Source organism: Bactrocera latifrons, unplaced genomic scaffold (genome assembly GCF_001853355.1).
Source record: "Bactrocera latifrons isolate USDA-ARS-PBARC rearing strain unplaced genomic scaffold, ASM185335v1 scaffold_75, whole genome shotgun sequence".
Lineage (NCBI taxonomy): Eukaryota > Metazoa > Arthropoda > Insecta > Diptera > Tephritidae > Bactrocera > Bactrocera latifrons.
This window is the reverse complement of record NW_017537434.1, coordinates 925,645-931,259: the sequence shown is the minus strand read 5'-3', so window position 1 is coordinate 931,259 and position 5,615 is coordinate 925,645.

Below are 5,615 nucleotides of genomic sequence, written 5' to 3'. Positions count from 1 at the left end.
AAAGGCATTTGTGTTACGTTATAATAGCATCTTCAGTCCGTTTGATTAACTTTGCTTTTGAAGATATCATAACAGCAAAAGAATTGATTACGAGATTTCCGGCACTGTTCCATGAAAATCAACCATCCAGGATTGGTCTACAACTTGTTTTCCAATAGATGTCTCTAGGGTCAAGCACTGGTCGATTAAATCATTTTATATTGATCTTGGACATTTGTGTCAACATTAACCCAAAAAAATATTTGTAGAGATCTGTTTGCATCCCAAACTTATTCTCAACTGAAAATGTCACTTTTTGAATCGAATTCTCGACATTTGCGGGAAAATTTGCTTTTCTTTTTTAATTCCAAGAAAAATGCAACTGAGGACCCGTCCACGCTTTACTGAGGCTGACACATACATAGATAATACTATTACTCTACTACTACCATCTATATGATTTCTTTTAGGTATCAAAAAATATAGAATTTTTGTAAAGCAACTTGTGTTAGTTTACAAAAAAATGGATCATAAAGCATTTCGTGTGTTAATTAAGCATTGCTTTTTACTTTTGGACCATTTTTATACAATAAAGCCTTAAATTTACAAACCTCGTAGACCTAATAGATATGATGCAATCATGCACCGAAGACGCTGAACATAGTGAACGTTCAAAAGATGCAAATTTTTGATACGAACGAAGGCACCAAGGGCTCCTCTATTTCGAGTGGAGTACCCCAAGGCTCAGTATTAGGCTGGCTATTATAATATTCTAACGAGTATGATGACCAATAGAGGCTGTGTGCGTTCCAGCCGTCGATTCTTAAAAGCGAAAGCCAAGAGTTCCGTAATATTGTAGGCAGCACCAATATGGATACACGCAATGGATCTAAAAGCAAATGCTAAAAAAATAATTTCACTGCATAATTTAAGTATTTTTGATTATGAAATAGCTCTGCGCAAAGTGGATGCCGTGCAAGTTCACWTTTGGTCAAGAAAAAAGAAGAGTTGATGAATCAGAGCAGTCTAGAATAGATATTGAAGTGTAATAAAAAGGAGTTTCTGTGTCGATTTGTGATAATGGCTAAAACTTGGCTCCATAATTTAGCTCTGAAATCTAATCGAGAGTTATCCAGGTGGACTMGATGAACCCGCCACAAAGAATTGAAAAGCGTAAAAGCCGGCTACCAAATTATATGTATAAAGCGATTTCTAATGGCCGARTCGCTACTTTCATAATAATGTTTTCAGAAAAATTTATTTATTTAARATTTTTTAAGAATTTRCCAGGTAACATGCGAGCTTATCTCRAAATAATTTTCTTTACCTACTCGCTTTAAAATTTGATAGCAATACCACAAGATTTTATATTTTTGATAGCATAATTAATATATATGCACTTCSCAACTGACCGAATAGTCACTTTACAAAAAAATTGTAATACCATACTTTAATTGGCAAGTAATTCACGTGCTGCGGATACGTTTGATGATTTTAGATGTGATGAGTTGRTTACGAGAATATTAGATTATTTTAGCTACATTTGTTTAGTTGAGAAATGGTGAACTTCCTTTATACTTATATCTCTTCTATCTTTTACTTGCTTCGTTTTTATAACTTTCACCTCATCTTTGATCGATATTCATATGGTCACCCGTTTTGATCCTGATCTCTWTATTTAATTTAGCTTTGTTCGTACAGAAAGTACGTGACCTAAACCATTAGTTAAATATTTGATGATCATGATTTGATGATAATCACAGAAAATATTATTCATATTGCATTACTATAACATATAGCTACCATAMAAACTGATCGCAAGATAAAGTTATTTTTCTACACTTTTATRCTATAAAAAATGCATCTGAGAAGGATATTATAACGAAAGAGCAGCCGAATTTTGCGCTTCTTTTTGTTATATTTATTAATATAAATAATATCTTTATTTCATTCTCATTTAGTGAAAAATATCTCTACAAAGTTGTCATTGATGAAGTTTAAGTTGAATCGCCAAACAAGCTGTCACCAAATTTATTTATTAAAAAAATATATCTTTCTTTCTAGAGAAATTTTGACGGCAGTGAAAAGAGACATCTTCAAGCAAGTGAGCTATTTCATTTTGGCTTAGATATACAATAATATTCTCTAAACGTGCTAGTTATATTCAAGTTTGAAAACAATAATAAATTTAATATTTAATAAGCAAGGTAATTTATAAAATTAGCTTATTTGAAATGAAAATTGCAGAAAAATTAACAAAAATCGCAATCTCCAACATTTCAGAGCAAAAAAAGCAACAGCCTATGCAAACTGCCAAAGAAGTTCGTTGCTTAAGTCTTACGATTGTTTAATCCATTTTTTATTGCAGGCAACAATATAATCCAATTATTAGCAACAATACTGGCGCTTGCCCTTTATAAAAAAAAAATTTGGCACATAATTGCAAATTGCAATGATAAAATGCAACAAAATCTGAGTAATGCTTAAATGCCACAAATTATTGCAAGCAAGTTAAAAGCAAACAAAAGTAAAATATTTGTAAGAAAAATCAAACAACAACAATAAATGGTGGGCACATGGCAGGAAAAAATTGTCAAGCAAATTGCAACAACAACAAATAAAAATAAAATGTGAAGCATATGAAACTATAGTGGAAGCCATTTAAGACTGGTGACTTTTTAGAACAASACACAACAACAACAGTCAAACAATAGCAACCAAAAAGTACATAAAATAAAAATATTTTTTTGAACAAATAATCACAAAGCTACGAAAAACTGCAGCAACATAACAATGGCGGTCGGCAATGCCAACAGCAAGCAGCGAATGTTGCTTTGAGGAGAATGGTGTGCGGAAGCGGCAATAAGCGCATTAGAATATCGTGGTCATTATCTGATTATTGTTATTATATGTCATTATGATTACATTTACGATTTTATTGCCATGCAGATTTGCAACTGCCACAAAAACAAAAACTACTTAGGCGGAGCAAAACAAAAAAGAATTTAAAAAAATTTTAATACACAAAAATAAGAACTGARTTCGTGTAATAAAAGCAAATGACCAAGCACATAAAAAGTGCGCAGTAACTTGCAACAGGCAGCTCACTTGATGCTTAGCGATTGTGGTCGCCAGCGAATTCTATGCGACAAGTGTRCTTTGCGCTTGCCACACTGCTGCTGTTGTTGCTGTTGTTCTTGCTTAAAGGACGCCTACAACACGGCGCTGTTTTAAGCTTTCATTGTTCTGCAGCCACTATTGTTGTTGCTTACACTTCAGCGTATTTTTTGTGGCATTGCGGCTGCTGTTTGCCTTTATTGCACGGCCGCTGGCGGTCAATGCAATAGCGTTGCAATTTTTTTTTTTTTTTCACTTGCAACGCTTTAGTTAACAATGACCAACAATTATTAATTTCTGTTGTCGTTGACTTTGAATTGCCTTTTGAATTTCGCACTGAATGTCGCAAATAAAAGCGCAAAAAAACAAACAAATATATTCTGGCAAAATTGGAAGGTTTTAATGTGGCGGCAAATTGCTGGTGCTTGCATTATAAGTAGGAGATTTGTTGGTCTATATATTGTTAGGTGTATTTTTTCGACTAAAAATTAATTTGAGTTATGCGGCCGCCCAGATGTAGGCGTTTTGTTACTGCGTTTTTGCAAAATTTAATTATTAAATTATTTTTGCAAGCAATTGAGTGAATTCTAAAGAAGAAAAAAGCAAGMAAAACGATAATTTTAGATTGTTTTTTTAAGTTATATTTTTGAAAACAGTAATAAACAAGTTCAAAGCCGTTTTTTGAAGCAAAGCTTAAGAAAGGCAATAGTATTTTACATATATGCGAACCAGCCCACTATAACATTTGGCTGATATATAAACTACATCAAGTGCTTGTATGGACGACTTTTGTATTTGACGAGATATCTTGACAAAATTTGGAATATACTATTGCCTAAGGCAAGACATCAATCTCCGTAAAAATTGCTTAGATTGAATTAATATAATATAAAATTAATATACTAAACGATCAAAGTGAGTTCTTTTATCGGGCTTTTTTTATTTAAAAGATTTCTTCACAAAATAATGCTTGGATTATTTCGCAGGACARAGCTACAATATCTGGAAAAACTCGTACATTTCAGATCACTATAATATTGGTTGTCAACAAACGCCGGTTGTCCGGCGGTATTTTCGCTAGTTGGCGCTGAGAGCGCGTAGTGCTAGTTTTCGTCGCATCGGGTCATGCTATACCTTTTTGGAAAGCTCATTTCACGCGCTAACACGTGTTTGATTGATTGTCGTTTCTTTTAAATCGTTCGTGAGTTATACCGTCGCAAACATGGAGCAAAATAAAGAGAAAATACGGCATATTTTTCAGTACTACTACAATAAATCCAAAAATGCATCTCAAGCCGCCAATAAAATTTGTGCAGTTTATGGACCCGATACAGTTTCTATTTCCACTGTACAACGATGGTTTCACCGTTTTCGTTCTGGTGTAGAGGTGGTCGAAGATGCGCCACGCTCCGGAAGGTCTGGCTTCAAAAATTGCGATAAAATCGCTGAATTGCTCGAAAGAGACCGGCATAGTAGCAGCCGTAGCATCGATTAAAAGCTGAGCATGAGTCATCAAAAAAAATTTTATAAACAATTGAAAATTCAATAAAAATACCGCAAGACTTTTTTGACAACCTATTATATAGTTACCATACAAACTGAGCGACTTTTTTATAAAGGGTATTATAGCAGCGGTGCAACCAAATATCTATGTTAAACCTTATGATCAGTAAATCCCAAATATATTCTCACCTAATTTTGGCACAGTAAATAGAAAATGAAGCGAATGCGAACTAGAACCCAAATTGTTGATTGGTTATCTTTCAGTATAACGAGTTTTTCAATAGGAACACTAAAAAGTAGACTGATAGGGACGCCATATTTTTCCCTACTCTTTTGACGTTTCTCCCAGTAAGGTTTGAAAATTTATCATGGATAGATATATGATTCAAAAACGAGTCGAAATTATTAAAATTTACTAACGAAATTCGAAGTAGCCTCAACTTTAAAAGCGCTACGTCCACATAGGCAGAAGAGTTGCGACATGACGAAAAAATAAATCTGAAAATTTTCCGGTATCAAATTGAAGGCTTTCCGAAAATTTTTCGAGTTTATTTGAAACATTACATATAATTTGAAACAGTGTTGTCATCCATTAAAATCTCAAACGAGGAGTAATATTAAAAAATATATGCGAACACAAAAAAATTATATACATTTAACTTTCCATTGGGAAAGCCTTCGGTTTGAAAATATTTAAAAGCCGAGTTGCCACTTAATATATATATATAAATATGTATCACTGCTTTTTACACAAAAAGTATAAAAAAGGCTTCAATTGTAATATGTTTCGAAAAAGAGTTGCCACCAGTAATCAAACAATTTATAACTGTTTCGAATATTAAGRTAGTATGTATCTTACGTAAAATAGAAAATTTCCTATTTATGTACTTAACATACAAAATATTTATTATTTGGGTACTTTTTTATGATAAACTTTTCAACTTACATAACAACGTATTAACGAAAATTTCCAGTTTTCAATTAATTTAAACTATTATTATTAAAATTTTTTTTAT